The sequence below is a fragment of the Sorex fumeus genome, unplaced genomic scaffold (assembly GCF_029834395.1).
Source record: "Sorex fumeus unplaced genomic scaffold, SorFum_2.1 ptg000093l, whole genome shotgun sequence".
Lineage (NCBI taxonomy): Eukaryota > Metazoa > Chordata > Mammalia > Eulipotyphla > Soricidae > Sorex > Sorex fumeus.
In genome coordinates this window covers 8,380,823-8,400,323 of record NW_026606150.1, presented here as the reverse complement: position 1 = coordinate 8,400,323, position 19,501 = coordinate 8,380,823, and positions in this window count along the sequence as shown.

Genomic DNA, 19,501 nt, shown 5'->3' with positions numbered 1-19,501 from the left:
CCGCGTGGCAGCTCCGGCTGAGACTCACGCATGACTGAAGACCCACAGAACAAGATAAGCGGAACTCTCTGAGACCTTGGACTCCAGGCTTGGCGGACCCAGGGACAGACCTTCTCTGCTTGCTCCCACCAACCACAGGTGACAAAGGGATTCTAATCAGGAGCCCCACCCTACCCGGCCCTGTCTGCTTCCATCAACCACCCAGGGATCGAATTGTGCACAGGAGACCCACCCTACCCAGATAAATACCCCACTGGCAGACTTCCACTATAGACACTACTTCCACTACCCAGCCGTCGCCACACTCCAGGACTCTTTCCGGACCACATCATTAAGACACTAAACACTAAATACCCATCTTCCGGAATTGTCGTACCATATTTGATAGGGTTCAAATATGGTAACACCTACAAGGGTGATTAGAGGTCGCCCCAAAAGCCTCTATACCTCTCGAAAAGACTGGCAAGCTACCGAGAGTATTCCGCCCGCACGGAAGAGCCTGGCAAGCTATCCGTTGTGTATTCGATATGCCAAAACCAGTAACTACAACTGGTCTCATTCACCTGACCCTGAAGGCTTCACTGACATGGCAGCACTGAGAAGGATGAGAAAGGAGAGGCCGACAAAATCGCAAGGCCGACCTAGGCTGCCACAACGAAGGAAGACAAAAATGATCGTCTGTACTTTCAATGCACGTACGCTAGCATCAGATGCATCCATGGAGGACCTGATGGTACAAGCGCGAATGATCAAGTACGACATCATTGGTCTGACCGAGACAAGAAGGCACGAATCTCACCATGCCGTTTTTGACACTGGAGAAGAATTTTTCCTCGGAACATGCAATAAAAGAGGTGTTGGGGGCGTCGGTGTCCTTGTCAAAACAAACTTGGCCAAGAGCATTGATTCATTCGAATGCCTAACAACCTGAATCGGACTTTTACATTTGAATAGATGTGGCTCACTGCCTACAGTTTCTATCTTCGTTGTCTACGCACCAACATCTCATTATGATGAAAGAGAAATCGAGAAGTTCTACATGGAGCTAGAGAAGTTCTATAAAGAAGACCACACCTTCTACAAGATCATTGTGGGTGATTTTAATGCCAAGATAGGACCGAGAAGATCAGCTGAAGAACTTCACATTGGGACCCATGGCCTAGAATGGAACGAACAGGGTGAGAGACTGTCTGAGTTCATCATGTCGACCAAGACCATTCATGGTAACTCACAGTTCCAGAAGGCAGAATCTAAACGATGGACATGGGAGTCTCCCGGTGGACGATTCCACAACGAAATAGACCACATCATATTCAATCGACGGTTTTGCCTGACTGATGTCGCTGTTGTCCCAAAATTTCGAACCGGATCGGACCACCGTCTCCTTCGTGCAAAATTCTACGTCACAGAGTCGGGAGAAAGGGCTGCAAAGTTCAAAAAGAGAACTCCCAGAATGACAACCAACTGGGAGCTCTTTGGCACTATTGCGGCAACATGGGAAGATGCCATTGTTGACAACATTGACGAGGAATACAATCGACTGGTTCAGCACCTCCATGAATGTGCGAGGAACGCCAAGAGAGAGATAGCCACAAGAAATCGCCTATCTTCGAAAACTCTTGAGCTAATTCGCCAGCGTGGTTTGGCGCATGCCTCAGGCAACCGCAAGCTAACGTCCGAGCTTGCAAAGCAGTGCAGAGATGCGATCAAGGAAGACCTCAAAGAGAGAAGAGCAGAAGTGCTGGTAGATGCGGCAGAAGCCAGGAAAAGTATTCCTAACGCCCACCTGTCCTTTGCTAACTACAAGACCAAGATGACTGCCCTCCGACCTCCTGATGGATCCATCACATCCTCCAGAACGGCAATGGAGAAGATTATCCATGACTTCTACTCAAATCTCTTCGATAGCCATGTCCACTTGCCGACATACCAAATTCCACAGGATGGATATGTCGTTCCCAACGTTCTCCCTTCCGAAATCCGACACGCCACTTCATCGGTAAAGAAACAAACAGCACCCGGCCCAGACAAGGTCAGACCTGAACACCTGAAGAACCTGCCGTCAGTACTCATCAATACACTGGCTCGGCTCTTCACTCGCTACCTGTCTGAATGCAAGGTTCCGTCCCAATGGAAAACCAGCAGGACCGTACTACTGTTCAAGAAGGGAGACATCCATGACATTGGCAACTATCGCCCGATCTGCCTATTGTCTGTCATCTACAAGTTGTTCACTCGAGTCATCCTAAATAGGATTGGCAGAACACTAGATGAAGGACAACCATGCGAGCAAGCCGGGTTCCGCAAAGGATTCAGCACCATCGACCATATCCACACAATAACCAAGCTCATTGAGGTTTCTCGGGAGTTCAAGATGCTGCTCTGTTTAACGTTCATTGATTTAAAGAAGGCCTTTGATTCTGTTGAGACGGAAGCGGTCATTGAAGCCCTAGCCAATCAGGGCATTCAAGCCCAATACATAAGGATCCTCCGTGAGCTGTATTGCGGATTCACTACCAGGATCTCACCATTCTACAAAGAAGTGATCGTTGATGTTAAGAGAGGGGTGCGGCAGGGTGATACCATTTCACCCAAACTCTTCAGCGCCACCCTCGAGAACATCATGCGACGACTGGAATGGGAAGGAATGGGAGTGAAGATAGATGGTCGGCAACTACACCACCTCTGCTTTGCTGATGATATTGTTTTAATAACACCAAACATCAGCCAAGCGGCACAAATGCTGGCCGACTTTGACCGTGAGTGTGGAAAGGAAGGACTACAGCTGAATCTTACGAAGACAATGTTTATGAGAAACAGCCTTGTTCCAGACGCCCCATTCGCTCTTAATGGAACGACCATCTCCAAATGCAACAGCTATGTCTACCTAGGTCGAGAGGTCAACATGACAAATGACCTGGCACCCGAGCTACGCAGGAGGAAGAGAGTGGCTTGCAACGCCTTCAAGAGCGTCGAAGAAATAGCTAAGAGGATGAAGAACCTCCGGCTCCGGGCACATCTCTTTGATTCCACTGTTCTTCCTGCATTAACATATGTCTCAGAGACCTGGGCCCTACGCAAACAAGATGAGAACGCTATTCAGGTCTCCCAAAGAAGAATAGAAAGAGCTATGCTTGGAATATCACGTTTCACTCAAATGAGAGAAAGAATCCGAAGTTCTGACATCCGTCGACGATCAAGAATCAGGGACGCTGTCTCATTTGCCAAGGTGTTGAAAATCAGATGGGCTGGTCACGTAATAACATTTAAAGACGACCGTTGGACTAGAGCTGTTACTGATTGGATTCCACGGGATGTCAAAAGATCGTGTGGCCGCCCACCTACCAGATGGTCAGACTTTGTCAAGATCATGAACGATCGGTTTGAGGCCCTTCATGTTCCCGGAGCGAACAGATGCCATTGGGCTACACTAGCAGGCGACAGGGACAAATGGAGACGTTACTGGCGCCCGCTCAAGCAAATCGACGACTAACGGGAAGTTAAGTGATTAAGTGATTGTGGAATTCATAATCAATTCAACCAGCTTAATCAATGGTTGAATAAATAGAAGTGCTCCTACATTCACTTCACTTAATCACTTAACTTCCCGTTAGTCGTCGATTTGCTCGAGCGGGCGCCAGTAACGTCTCCATTTGTCCCTGTCGCGTGCTAGTGTAGCCCAATGGCATCTCTTCGCTCCGGGAACATGGAGGGCCTCAAACCGATCGTTCATGATCTTGACAAAGAAGTCTGACCATCTGGTAGGTGGGCGGCCACGCGGTCTCTTGACATCCCGTGGAATCCAATCAGTAACAGCTCTAGTCCAACGGTCGTCCAATCATAAGACACTAAATACCTGTCTTCTGGAATTGTCGTACCATATTTGATAGGGTTCAAATATGGTAACACCTACAAGGGGGATTAGAGGTCACCCCAAAAGCCTCTATACCTCTCGGAAAGACTGGCAAGCTACCGAGAGTATTCCGCCCGCACGGAAGAGCCTGGCAAGCTATCCGCTGTGTATTCGATATGCCAAAACCAGTAACTACAACTGGTCTCATTCACCTGACCCTGAAGGCTTCAATGCTCCTACATTAAAAAATAATAAATTAATGTCAGTTATTTATATGCTTTATTTTGTGTCAAATCATAATGACTACAAGAGTGTTTTTTTATTCATGTTAGTATTTGTACTTCTTTGAGATCATCGAACAACTCTAAAGTCAGTTTTGTTTCCGTGATGATCCAGTTAAAATATGATTGTTTTTAATGCTGTGTTTCGTGAATAAATTGATAGATACTGGGCGGAAAGATTAACTCTTTTAGAAACGTGTGTTGTTACACTTCCAAAAGTTTCTTTTTTCTTTTCTGTGGACTCAAATACAAACGGATTGGAGGTATGTGACAGAAACCTCTTTGTGCTGCCTCATGGTTCACTTCTGGCTTCAGAGATCTAAGAATTGAATAAAGAGGGCGATGATCAAAATGTTAGGGAGCTTGGGCACTTGGTCTCACAAAGACCCTCAGAGGCCCTGGAGTTCTTTTTCTGTCTACTGATCCTGCCCTTCTGTCCCATTGAAACTGGAACAAATAAGCAAGTGACAAGAAAGTTCCTGCTCTCTCTTTGAAGCTGACCGAGAACGCAAGAGAAATGCTGAGTGCAGTGATAAGTGATAAGTGATAAGTGATCCAGGTAGCATAGACATTGGGCTGCGGAGAGAGTCCAGTGGGTCATTGCACTCGGCCTACCCACATTTGATTCCCAGCACCCCATAAGGTCCCCCAAGTCTGCTGTGAGTGACTCTTTACTGTATAGGCAGGAGAAAGCCCTGAGCACCACCAAGCACAGCCCTCAAACAAAACAAAACAAAACAAACAAAAAAGAAACATGAACTACAGATGTTCCTTCTCACCTGAGTGATCTCCCGAGTCTGGGGTTATGACGGTGGGAGCCCAGGTACGCCTCTGAGGCTCGCGGGCCCTTGGGTGTCTCCCCAGTGTGTCTTCTGGTGCTGTCTTGCAGCTCACTGTGGTCACAGAGTGGCCGCAGCCCAGGGTCGGGCCCTCGAATGTTCCTCCTGCACTTAGAACCATCGTGAGGTAGGAGACTAGAGACAGGAGTGCTCGGTGGGGTCTGGGGTGTTCTCCTGAGGCAATTACTGCAGAGTGTTTTCTCGGGCACCATGGGAAGCAACCACAGAGCACATGCACGAACGGCAGGCGACCACTAAACAAAGGATAAAGTGCTGGAGGCATCAGACTCACAATCATCTCAAATAATGATTCGCAATTGTACGCCCACTTTAAGAGTGAGCTGTATAACTTTCTCAAAGAAGCGGTTATGTGTCATTTTCCATTTTATCACAAACAGATGACTTATTAAATTTCCACATGGGGGGGGCTGCCCCGACAGCACACGGGGGGAGGGCGTTTGACTTGCATATGGCCGACCCGGGTTCAGTTCCAGCATCCCATATGATCCCCTGAGCATACGAGGGGTAATTACTGAATCTAGAGCCAGGAGTAACCCCCGTGCACATCCGGGTGTAACCCGAAAAGCTAAAAAAAAAAAAAGAAAAGAGAGAAGATTTCCATTTCAAAAAACCTTAATTAGTAATTCAAGATATGCAGAAAATTACATGTTCACTCCAAAAGATACCCAAAATTTGCAAATTAAATTTAGCTCAATTTTATCATTAGAGGAATAGCACAGCGGTAGGGCGTTTACCTTGCACGCAGCCAACATGGCCGACCTGAGTTCGATTCCTCTGCCCCTCTCAGAGAGCCCGGCAAGCTACCAAGAGTATCTCGCCCACACGGCAGAGCCTGGCAAGCTCCCCGTGACGTATTCGATATGCCAAACACAGTAACAACAAAGTCTCCAATGGAGACATTACTGGGCCTGCTCGAGCAAATCGACTAACAATGGGAGGGCCTTTACCTTTACCTTTTATCATTAGAGATGAAAATTTTAGGACATGAATTCTCATAACTTTGGTAAAAGTGACTCCAAATGCATCATCTGTGGAAAACGGAGTTCAGGAGAGGCAAGAGCTCCATGAAAGACTAAAATTAAGATAAAATGTTGAGCAGAAAATGTTCAGTCCAGGAAAAGAAAAATGAGCAGCAGGGGCTGGAGTCCTACCCATGCCGTGAGGTCCTTACCCAGAACCCCATGGGTTTAATCCTAGGCAGCCCCATGGGGTTCCCGATCCCCGCCAGGAGGGACTCCTGAGCACAGAGCTGAGAGTCGGCTTCAGAACAGCTGGGTGTGGCCCCCCAATAAATACTGAAATAAAAGCAAAATAAAAATAGACATCTCTTAGTTTCCCTGATCTTTTGCATTTTTATGTCATTTCTTTCTGTTCTATTTTCTCTTTTGTTCTTTATAAAATTTCTTTAGTGTCAAGTAGATATTTGACACTCTCCTGCTTTCTGATGAGTCCAGCTCCCTGAGTGCATCCTTGCCTGTGGTCGCGTGTCCCATGACTGGCTCCTTCTCACTGACCCAGGAATCCGCTCACTCTTTCCTGATTAACTGTCTGGCCCAATGACTATTCAGGAGAATGTTCTTGAGTTTCCTAGTACTTATGTGGCCCCAATTGTCCTGTCTTCAGTGGTCTCTGCCACACTGATCCAGCAGATATGGACCCTAGATGTGTTTGAAGATGGGGTGGCACCCGCAGACCCGGTTGGGAGGGCTGGGGGCATCAGGCCCCAGGTATGTGAGGGCAAGTCTGGGAGGAGCAGGCAGCAGCGAGGTCGGAAGGACGGTGGCTCTCAGTGCCAGACAGCCCATGCGCCCAAGTCTCTGCAGGGGTGTACGTGGCTGTCCCTGGATGCTATGGTCAGGGAGAGCCCCAATAAACAACCCTGGGGGAGCCTTCTGTGGAGTGCCAGCTGATGGGCCTTGTGACAACAGTGACCACAAGCTGTGGAGGTTCCAGTTCTTGTTGCTGTGGGGTTAGACAGAGCTCTTTGGGGCCCACTGGGCACTACTGCAGTGCGGAGGTTACGTCCTGAGTTGGGGATGCGCTTTGGGTTCCACCGTGGTGCTGTGCCCGTCTTCATCTCCTCCCTAGCCCAGTCCACACCATCTGTAGCATCAGATGGAGAAAACCCCCGTGGGTACCAACTGTCTGAAGGCTGAGCATGGGGCTTGCATCCCAGTCACGTTCTGCTGGACTGGGGGCTTTGACCAGCCCAGAATGCCAGCTTCATGCTCTAGCAGCTCTGTACCCAGTTCTTGTCCCTGTTGCGTCTACTGCTGCTGTCACTACTGGGTCAGGGGACAAGCTGGACCCACCGGGCAAGTGCATCAACTGCCCAACGATGCCCTCTGGTTACTGACAAACCCCCAAATCCCCACTGTGCCTCTGGCTAGACTCCAACAGCTCAGCACCATGTTTGCCAATAAATTCAACGGCCAACAGTGAGATGTGTGGCAACCACACCCACAAACCTCATCCAGCTCAGCCATAGAGCTGGTTTTTCAGCCTTGCTTTGGAGACCCATCAACAAATCTCAAAAAGTGATCAGAAGCAGCTATTAAATCGGACCTGAGCAAGTCTGTACAAACGAGGCATATTGGAGGGGTCAGGTGTGCCAGTGCCTCCCCAAGCAGAGCCCCAGCAGCCGCTTCCTTCCACAATCCAAAATGGCTGCCATGGCCCAGCCACACTCCACTGTCTCGGGATGGACCTCTCCAAATATTCATCTGCTGAAAATTCAGGAATCCAGTTTTCAGACTGAAATCTCCAGGTTTTCGCAAGGTCACAATGGGCTACTTCTCCCACCTCCCTGCATCTCTGGAAAGCTTGGCAGTCACGCCACAACCCAGTGCCAACACCAACTTACAAACCAGGATGCACAAAAGAGAGAAGGGAGAGAGAAAGAGAGAGAGAGAGAGCAAGAAGAAAGGTGTCTGTCACAGAGGCAGAGAGAGGTGGGAAATGGTCATAGGTAGTGGGAAATGTACACTGGTGGAGGGATGTATTTGGAACATTATATGAGTGATGCCCAATCATGAATATCTTGTGATGGTCTACTTCATGATGATTCAATAAAAATTAACTTAAAGAGGAACTACCTGTAATTGTAATTTAAATTGTAATAACTGTAATTTCCCTTATTGGCACGAATGCAAAGGAAATGAAGAAATGGTAAGGGTGTCAGAAGATACCCTCATGTTTTATAGAAAATTCAAATAGAATTATCAACAGATACGCCACATACCGTCCAATTAAGAGAGATAGATATCTGGATACTTGAGAGCACCGTATAAGTCAGGAAATAGACCAAGAGTCATAGATGATGTCGCTTATCTGAGGAACTTAAACCTCAAGAAAAACTATACCAGAATGTTCAAACAACTGAAGGGATATGACTGACTCTGCATTTCTTATTTCCCCTCACTCTCGTGTTGCTGGAATTTTTCATTGAAGCACTTTGAGGAGTTACAGCACATTTTTGTGATCCTAGTTTATGAAGAACATCATAGTAGTGATACCATTCCCGGAGCATCTGAGGACCACATCAGTTGAAATTGTGACTGAAATCAAGCAAGAGAAGAAATTTGAGGACACACGAACATGAGGAAACTTAAGAACATTTCAGTGAGTTAACCTTGGGCCAGGCAGTTCCTGGAAAGGCCGTTGGAGGACTCCTGGGTTGGTGAGAAGGAGCCGGTGCTCTCAGGACACGTGGGGCACAGGCCAAGCTGCATTCAGGCAAGCTGGAGGGAGCAACAGACTCATCAAGAACTGGAAAGTGTCAGAATAGTGATCTAAAATAAAGAAAGTAGAAAATAAACAAATCAGAAAATAAAATAAAATTGCAAAAGATCACAGAAACCATGAGGTGTTGATTTTCATTTTGCATTTATTTAATTTTTTCTTTGGGCCACACCTAGCCGCTATCAGTATCTCCTCTAGGCTCTTGCTCAAAGACCTCTCCTGTGGGGCCCAGGGAGTTTGCTCCACATAGGGGCTGCCTAGGACCAAACCCAGGTCTGTTTGGATAAGCACCTCAAGGCCTGAAGTAGGATCCAGGCACCTGCTTCTCCTTTCCTGGATGAAACATTTCCTGCTCATCATTTGATCTAAATGTTGGACCCTTACGGAGACTCTGTCTCCCAAACTGGTTTTCTACAGATGGTGCATTCAGAGTCACATTCACAGAAGCTATGATAGTTCGCATCTTGAAATTGACATCTCAATTAGAAAATTGTAGTTCAATTTCCTTTGCAGATTTTTTGGTATCATTTGGGAGTTTACATGCAATTTTCTGCATCATTTGAATTCTAACTCAAACTTTTTTATATAAACTTTCATAAGTTGTATATGGTTGGTTGTAAATGAACTTGGACACCCAAATGCTTCTACTGGAAATGTTATGCAAGTACATACACATTGGAGTGCACAAATTCAAATCAAAATTAAAGGTGATTGTGAGTCTGATGCCTCCAGCACTTTAGCCCTTGTTTACTGTTCAACCTTCATGCGTGCATTAGCTCTGTGGTTGCTTCCCTTGGGTGCCAGGAGAGCACTCAGCAGTGAGTGCCTCGGGGGAAACCCCTGGCTTCTCCAGCCCACCCAGCACTCCTGTCTCTAGTCTCCTTGGGGTGAGACCTACCTCACGATGATGCTAAGTGCAGGAGAATCTCAGGAACCTTCTAGGGCCCATCTCTCAGCTTCGGCCATTCCACAACCACAGTGATCTGTAGGACAGCACCGGGAGACACACTCGGGAGATGCCCAGGGCTACGCGAGCCTCAGAGACATTCCTGAACTCCCACCATCAGGACCCTCAGAGTTGGAAAAGCACTCAGGTGAGAAGGAATATCTGTACTCTCTACTTCTCTTTCTTCTTTGTTGGCTTTGATTTGGTGGTTAGACGTGGGGGCCTTCACTGGGTGGAACGCTGGGCTTACCTCTGACTGTGCTTTAGAGGTCACTCGCAGTGGGATTGGGGGCCCCTACGTGGTGCTGGGAATACAAAGTAGGTAGACTGAGTGCAAGTTAGTGCCCCACACACTGCGTTCTCTCCTGGTTTTCTTACACAGTGGGCCTGAGCCTGCTGGTGGCCGTCAGCACTGACTGCAAAGTCTCTGTGCTTTGGGCCCTCTGGTAGAAATGCCACCGCCCGGCCGATCTCTCCACCATCCTGTGTGCTCTCATCTCGGGTCTTTCTTTGACTTGTCTTTTATTGAGAATTGTGATCCTTCACACCGAGGTCCTTCATTACTATGTATTGCACTTGTCACACATGGCGCCACTTCTTCCTTTCATGGTGCTCTTTGTGTCTAGTCTGATTCTGGTCACTTGGGGATGATGGTGCTCCTGGCTCCTGGTTCAGACCAGGAACCAGATTTGAAGCGATTCGTGGTGAATAAAGTTTTACAGAAGATACCTGGGTCTGAGGAGAGTGATAGGAGAGCGGGGTGGCATTTTCCAGGCATGCGGTGCCCAGGTCCGATCTCTGGATTCCCAAATGATACCTCAAGGACTGCCAGAAAAAATTTCTGAGAAGAAGCCATGAATATCCTCTGAGCATAGTCCATTGCGGATCCACGCAAAAAAAATACCACCCAAAATAAACAACCAAAAAGAGATTGGGAGTGGGGTTAGAAAATATAATATTTAAAAGTAGTACTTAAATGTCTTTTCCTTCTTCCTTTTATCTGTCCCACCTAGCAATGCTCAGTCCTAACTCCTGGCTGTGAGGTCAGGGATCAGTCCTGGAGGTCAGAGGGGACCATACTGGGACAGGGTTCCACACGTGGGCAAACGTCCACCCACTTACTAGCGCTCTGTCCCTGAATTCTTAGAAAATCACTGACTCACTGAGAGATACAATCAAAGCCTGCCTGTCCATAGAGCACAGAGGGATGCTCACAGCGCCCTTTCACTGTGAATGCTCATTACCTGGTAAACTGTAAAGTGTCAGTGTCTTCCCTGATGCACAGAGGACATTTCTTTTCATGCATAGTCATTCTGGGAGTCAGTGAGGGCCTGTGCGCACATGTGTGAGGGGCTGTGTTGGGAACACTGTGAGGGAGCACCCGGGTCACTGTATCGTTTGTGCTTGACCATCACATAAGACTAATGTAAATTTCCTGTAAAGTGGCTTCACTGTATGGCATGTGTCAATGCTCATTGTCACTAAGCTGTCATTTCCTGTTATTTTCTTTTATCTCAAACACAGAGCACTCACGTGGAGGAACACGTGGCGCCAGGGGAGAGCAGTGAGCAGGGACGGGTTCTGTCCCCCACCCAGATACCAGCCCCTCAGCAGCCGTGTCCCGGCTGGGTCACTGGGGAGAGGATCGTCAGACGTCTCCTAGGGAAGCAGACCCTGCTCTGAGCACAGAGCACATCTGCCTGGTGGCTGGAGACATCAGGAGCCAAGGGGACGCTCCCTCACACCCAACCCTGTGTTCCTGCTCATTGTGGTCATAGGGCTGAAGCCAGAGTCGGGGGCAGTGACAGCCCATCCTTGACCTGAGAGGACTATCCCCGCCCCAGATCCATGTCACAGTGACCACGGCAGGACCCAAAGATGGCTGCTGAGTCCAGGAATGATACCTGGGACATGTCACAGGTGGTCTGGGATAGCTCAAGTGAGTTAGAGGAAGAGTTATATGAGACATTTCTGAGAATAGGAATCATTATGGATATGTTCTTGGCTGATAAATATAACAATGTTGTGATATCCATTATCACTCTACTCATCAGTCTCTGCGGCATGGTGGGGAATGGAACTGTCATCTGGCTGCTGGGTTTCCATGTGAAGAGAAACCCCTGCAGCGTCTACATCCTCAACCTGGCCGTTGCAGACTTCCTCTATCTCTTAAGTAATGCTCTTGATATCAGCACAGTTTTTGCACAGTTTTCCAGCGATTTTTCTTGGTTTATGGTCATAGTCCACCTGTTTTCATACCCAGTGGGTCTGACTCTGCTGATGGCCATCAGCATCGAGCGCTGTGTCGCTGTGCTCTGGCCTCTCTGGTACAAATGCCACCGCCAGGCTCATCTCTCCACCATCGTGTGTGCTCTCATCTGGGGGCTGTTTTTGATTTATTTCTTAGTTATAATTCTGTGTATTTTCCTTATTAGCTTTGATTATGCCACTATCCCGATTTTCTTGTCTCAAGCAATGTCCCTGCTTACTCTCCCAGTGCTCTTTGTGTCCAGCCTGATTCTGGGCATTTGGGCACGATGCTTCTCCCAGCGGAGACAGCCCAGCAAGCTCTACTGGACCATCCTGCTCAATGTCCTGGCCGTGCTGCTGCTCAGTGTGCCCAGAGGAATCTGGATCATCACCTCGTGGCTGTTTGGGACTAAAATCTTTCCATGGTCCATCATATTCCTCCTCAGTGCCGTCAACAGCTCAGTCAACCCCGTCATCTACTACTTTGTTGGCCGGCACGGGCTACAGCGGGGCAGGAAATCCCTCCGAGAAGTGCTCCAGAATGCGCTGACAGAGGAGGCAGCAGGAACTGAGCAGAGAAGAGGAATCATGGACCCCAGACAAAGCAGGACGACCCCTGAGCATGAGGGAGGGGGAGCCCCACTGAGTCCTCAGGTCTGACCCTGTCCCGGGCACCGGCTCTGGGAAAGTCTCTGGAACTTTCCCTGGAATGGCCTGAGGCATCGTGTGACTGTCAGGAACTGGAGCTGTGTCCGTGTCGGGTTGGGCTGAGAGACAAGCTGCAGTGATCTCTATGGGGGCAGGAGCTTCTCCCCTCTAAGACCCTGTGACCTTACTCCCCCAGATGAACCCAAGTGCAGAGGCTGCTCCCGTCCTGACCGAGTGGAGCCCTGAGGTCCCCCTGGAGGGGTTGGCAGGATCCTGCACACCCCTCACCCACAGTCTGAGCCAAGGCTCTTGGACCCGTGACCTGGGTCCACACAGCACTGCTTTGCTCTGGGCCTCTGCTACATGCGGGCTTGGGAGGAACAGAGCTCAAACTGTGCCCTGGGGCGGACTGGCCCCTGGGGAGTACTGTTTTAGGAGAACCTCTGTTCGTGTGAGCACCCCTCTACCACTGCTCTGCTCTTGGGTACTCTTAGGAATAACACTGTGTTCCCACGTGCCCTGCGTGGGACCCCCATATCTTTACTCTCCACTGCCCAAGATGGTCTCAGCATATATTAGATCTAAAGAAACCTCTTGAGGGAATAACCAACCACAAAGGCCATGGGTTCTGAGGACACGGCTTCCCGTGAGGTGACAGTGGGGTCAGCTGAGTGGGTTTTCTTGGGTGTGTGTGATGCTGGAACCCAGTGCATGCATTTCCATCCGTTATAGTATCATAAATCTCTTTAGTACTGTAGCACTATCCTCCCGTTGTTCATCGATTGGCTCGAATGGACGCAGTAATGTGAGACTTGTTGTTACTGTGTTTGGCATATAGAATACGTCATGGGTTGCTTGCCAGGCTTTGCCGTGCGGGCGAGATACTCTCGGTAGCTTGCCGGGCTCTCAGAGAAGGGCGGAGGACTCAAACTTGGGTCAGCCGCGCTTAAGGCTAACCCCCTATCTGCTCTGGTATAGATAGAGCCCTTCATAAATCATAAATCTCTGTACCTAAAATTAAACAATAAATATAACAAACTCTCCTTCCAGGACTAGAGTTGATGTTCTATGATGCTTTCTTGGGATCATGGATTCTTGTATTTTAAACTTTAGTTGTTTGCAGATTTTATATTGTGTCAAATCATATGACTTGCATTGTATCTTTTATTCTGCTAATATTTGTATTTCATTGAGATCTTTTTGCATATCTATGGTTGCATTTGCTTTGATGATGATCTAGTTAAAATAGGATGCTTTTAATGGTGTATCTTGTGAAATAAATGATACTGCATGATTTTGGGCACTACTTTTCAATTCTTTAACTGTTGATGGAAAGGGAGAAGAATGAGCATCACACTAAATGGTCTATCCCGTGGCTGCTGTGAGAGCAAAGTGGGGAGAGTGTTTTCTTGTTCACGACTGACTTCGATTTAATCACTGCCATCCATATTATGTCCCGAGCGTGGCCAAGAGTGATTTCTGAGTGTAGAGCCAGGAGTCACCCCTGAGCATTGTCGGGTGTGGCCAAGAAGCCCCCAAATCTATAAATAAATAGAAAATGTATGTGCTGGTGTGCTCATACACCATGTATGCCTCTTGCCTCTCATGTGGCTGACCCAAGTTCAACCGTGGACACCCCATATGTTCCACTGTGGCCACAAGGATTGATCTCTGATGCAAAGCCAGGAGGAAGAAGAGAACAACTAGGCAACTTCCCAAACCCCAAAATATTAAGAATGTCGATGTCATTTTCCCTGAAATCCACTTTTTTTGGTTCATGCTCCAAGAAGTGCATAGCCCGGTATTAGTGATAGAGTCTGCTGACTGACTGAGGATCAGGACAGCCAGGGGTGCAGACTGCACAGTCGCTTCTCTCTGTGTCTAGATACTCTCGTCACTGGCAGAAAAGCTCCTCTCTGTTCTCACTGATGAAACATATTTGAACACCATCAACTAGGATTGACTCCAGCTGTCATCTGAACGCCCAAAGTCCCCTGACGTTGATACATGAGGAAAGGCACAGTAGCTCCTCCTCTGTACAATGCCAGGCACCACATGTGACAATGCGTCCTCCTGTGGTCCAAACGAACTCCATGATGTGAGGGTTGACTGGAGAAGAGACACCCGACCTTCCACTGATGGGTGTGTGGACCCTAGGCAGGTAAAGAGAGAAAGGACAGGATGGAGAGTGGGTGTCGTGGCATTTGCTCTGATCCCACCAATTGCTGTTCTATCCTTGGCACCCCAGATGCTCCCTAAGCAGTGTCTGGAGTGACCCCTGATCCCAGAGACAGGAGTGAGTGCTCAGCACAGTTCGACGTTGCCTAGAAGAACAGGGAGATAGAGATTGAATGAGAGATAGAGAGAGGGAGACAGACCCAGAGACAGAGAATAGACTTGCCTTCTCTCCTCCTCATACTCTTAAGCCAAAATGAAGGCAAGTCATGAATCTTGAAATCTTCTAATTTCGAAGTAATGAGGAGACCTTGAATCTTCTCTTTAGGGAACTTAAGTGGTGGATTGGATTGTTGAACAATAAACTAAGCAAGAGCTCTCAGGCAGCTGTTCTGTGCCCATGCGGAAATGCTGGTGAGATGGGGTCGGCCACCCTGGCAGCTCAGGGACACTGAGCACAGAACACTGAGCAGGACGGTCATGGGAAGCTTGCTGACTGTTTCTCCTGGAGGAGCACTGGACCTGGATGGTTAAATTCAGACTGGACCCAGAGAGCACCAGATACGTGAGGATTGTCACCCAGCAGTATAGGCAGAAAGGGAGACACTGTGATCACAAGGCGATCGTACATGAATGGCCCAAAGGAATGTAACAGCCAGTGCCCCGAACAAAGCACACACTGTCACTGTCCTCCCATTGTTCATCGATTTGCTCGAGCGGGCCCAGTGACATCTCCATTGTGAAGCTTCTTGTTACTGTGTTTTGCATTTTGAATGCTCTCGATAGCTTGCCAGGCTCTCCGAGAGGGGCGGAGAAATCAAACCCAGCTCGGCCGCGCTGGCTGCGCGCAAGGCAAATGCCCTACCACTGTGCTATCACTCCAGCCCATAACAAAGCACACACTACTGAAAATTCATACTGGGCGGAGACATTTGTGCCCAAAGGGCCACAGCACAGAGACACACATGTTCTCTCACACGGAGGGAAGTTGACACTCATTTTGCGTGTCCGATAGAAAACGGTATGCATGAATCTCTCCTTCTAACATTGTTGTAAAATATCTTGTGCCAATAAAAATTGGGAAAAACAATAGCGGTCAGATGAAGTTCATGTTCCAGAATCTTTTTTTTTTTTACCTCATCTCCTTCATTTCCAGGGCTTATCCATTGGGAATCTCTGTGATTCTAAGTGAGGATGGAGGATTGAATTGATTCCCTTCCCAGAGATGCTGAGAGCACTTACCTCCTCTGCAGGCTTGTTGGCAACACAGGAAAGAGCAGGAGTGGACCAAGGAAGGACACGGCCCAGTGCTTTTAACGGAGACTCTGGTTGAAGATCCAATGGATAAATGAGATCTTGGCAATCTCTTTCACTTCCCACATCATCAGAAATGACTAGTTTCTATAGGTTTAAAGTCAAATAATCCAACTTATTTCTCAGAATTCTCTCCTTTCTCTCTTCCTACTTCCCTCTTTTCTCCAGGGGGGTTCAGTCTCCATGGCCACCTTTGGGTTTCTCAATACTCCAGAATCCTACTCCCCTGCCTCTCCTGGTGTGGTGCTGATGTAGGCAGGTAGATAGGGAAAGGCTCTCTGCAATGAAACAAAGTCTCATAGAAGAATTCTAGGACCAACCACCCTGTGGAGACAGAGAATAAGGACTTGATAAGACCATCCCCAGACCCTGAAGATATGGGCCTCCTCCCCATGAAATTCCTCCTTTCTGAAACCCGCTTTTCTATCCGGTTGGCTCCAGCGACCCAGCCCCAAGGAGATCCCAGGACATTCCAAATCAGATGACTCTCGAACCCGCTTTCTATCCGGTTGACTCCAGCGACCCAGCCCCAAGGAGATCCCAGGACATTCCAAGTCAGATGACTCTCGAACCCGCTTTCAATCCGGTTGACTCCAGTGACCCAGCCCCAAGGAGATTCCAGAACATTCTGAGTCGGAAGGATCTATAAGAACCAGCTTGAGAGCCCACTTGGCGCTCTCTCCACCCTCGGAGAAGCCCGCGTTCCCTCTGGACGCGTTACTCTCTCTCTCTCTTACTCTCCATTCCCCCGCTTATCTGCTTATCCCTTCCTCTCCCTCTCCAAAAGCCTCCAAATAAAACCTGTTACTTCACTGCTCGTCTACTCCTGAAATTCTTTTCTGTGAGCGAGACAAGAACCCCAGAAACCTCGGGTAAGGCTTGGGACTGGTCTCTCCTTTCCTGCAAAGAGCAAATTCTCGCCCCAGCTTGAGTCCGTGGCTCCCCGAGCAATCGGGTGGCGGGGATTAACTCCCGTGCCGAGAAGATCAAGCGGACTTCAGGTGTGGCTTGACAGCCACCTTGTGGGGCTGGCGGGGCTTAGGCCTGTGCCGAGCAGGTGCTCACTGCAGACTTTACCGGTCCTAGCCTACCCAGGGTTCCGGGTGGCAGAGGCGGGTGAGGAGAAAGTGGCTGTCTTTCTCCTCCCCACTTCACATAAGTCACCCGTGGGGCCCATCAACATCAGATGGCGACCACGAAGGGACAGAGCAGTGAAGGAATCCACGAGAAAGGAGGTAATCTGTGGAAAATCTGCTGTGGAGGTATGCTCCCTTGGAAATCTCTGGGGGGGAAGGGGGAGGAATGTGATAACCTCTGTGTGAATGTGTGTGTGTATGAGCACCCTGATAGGTCCTCCTGTCGGGCGTGATTTTGTAGCTCCACGACCTGGCACTCTTAAAGTCCCTCTAAAGTCATGGAGCTCGAGTGGGCTGCCTGCGATTCCACGGAGGACATACGGTCAATGGTGGCACTGGCATAGGTGCCAGTCGCAAGTCACAACGCTGAACCACTAAGGCTAAGTCCTCCACCGGCCAGGCAAGCATCTGAATGGTCTCTGCAAAGAGGCACCCCTCCTTTGTCTGTCTCGCGTCACCGTCCACTATGGGAGGAATGGGAGGAAAGCCCACTAGTGAGAAGATCCTGGGAAAACTAAGGCAGATCAATTTCTAGGTAGAAATCCCTTTCCCCAAGCAGAATCAGCTAGAGGTCAATTCAAATGCTAATGGAGGTAGTCAGCAGGTTTAGCCCTAGGCAAAAAGAGGTAAAAGACAGGGAAGAAGTTTGTGGAAGAAAGCGTCAGCAGGGAGCATTGGAATATGTGGCAAGCTAAGAGAGGCAGAACTTTTCTCTTCTCCCCTTAATAGGCTTCTTGGAAACCCATGGCACTCTAGGTATGGCTCCACACGTGTAAGCCATGGTCGTGTGGACGCTCGGGAGGCAGGCCCCAAGGGACGCCTGGGGTAACTCAGAAATCTCTAAAGGAGACGTCCTTTAAAGAGAGATTTTTCTGATGGGCCGGCATGCAGTTGTGGTCCTGTCCGCGCCCTCTCTCTAGAACCACAACACCACAGGCGGGCATGCAGTTGTGGTCGTGTCCGCGCTCTCTCTAGAACCACAACACCACGGGCCGGCATGCAGTTGTGGTCGTGTCTGCGCTCTCTCTAGAACCACAACACCACGGGCCGGCATGCAGTTGTGGTCATGTCCGCGCAGTCTCTAGAACCACAACACTAGAAACTATTAGGAGGAGAGCTTGCTAAGGAATTATTCTACCCTAGATTTTTCTTTTCCCTCCCTTTCATAGATTATTGCTGACACTTAGGAGATATGGGAAATTCTACATCAGTACCTAAACATTCTCCTTTGGGTTGCTTGTTAAAACACTGGAAGAGCCTGAAGCTAGATAGCTTAAGTAAGAAAAGTCTTGTTGACCTCTGTAACACCACGTGGCCTGAGTATAAGCTAGAACTTGGGGAAAGATGGCCAGTGAATGGCAGTTTGCATGACCAGATCATTTTGCAGTCAGATCTTTGCAGGTAACAAAAGGAATAGGATCATCAAAGCAGAGGAGGCAGGAAAAATGCAAGATCATATGATTAATTGTTTGATATAAGAAACAAAGAAGTATGTCACTAATGCAAACTATCCCCATGTCTGACAAGAAGATACCAGTTCCCTGCCTCAGAACTAGCCTTGATCAAAATATGGTAACATCTGACAACCTTAGGTTTCAACTGCTTCGTCATAGTTTATCTTGCCCGCTGATATCAACAAAAGCGCTTTCTTGACCCATATTTTTAACAAACAGGAGACTCTCTGGTCAAGCTGGGAAACGGGGGCCAACAGGGCTTCTTTGCCCTGTGGACTGCTCCTTCCTTTGTCAGTCCATCAGTTTTCTCCCTACCATTTTTGAAGGGTCAGATCAATCGATCAGCTGCGGATGTGTGTGCATGTATGTGTGGTGGTCTTTAGTCAGTTCATTGTCTGTCTGTCTGTCTGTCTGTCTGTGTGGAACACTCGAGTGCTGGTACCAGGTTGAAATCAGAAGTAGAAATTCTTGAGAAGTCAGTGATATGCAACTCAGTGATTGAAGGAATGCAGTTGTTTTTGGAACTTGTTAGACAAGGTTTAAATGAAGATTTCTTATCAGAAGGTTGAGCCTACAGGGAAAGCAGAATTCTCAATCTAGATTTCTTATTAGAAGAACATTAATGATTAGTAACAGTTGAAATCCTTTTGAACTTAAGAATCTGTACTATCTAGAAGAGCTGTGGAACTAGAGTCTGAAACTAAAATGAAATAAAGTTCAGAGAATGCAAGGCTTTATCTTACAAGCCTCAGCCAATTGTAATGAGGAATTTAGCTGTTTTACAAACAACAGAGGTACATAAGCCACTAAAATAAAGTTTCCTCATATTAATTAATAGTTTTC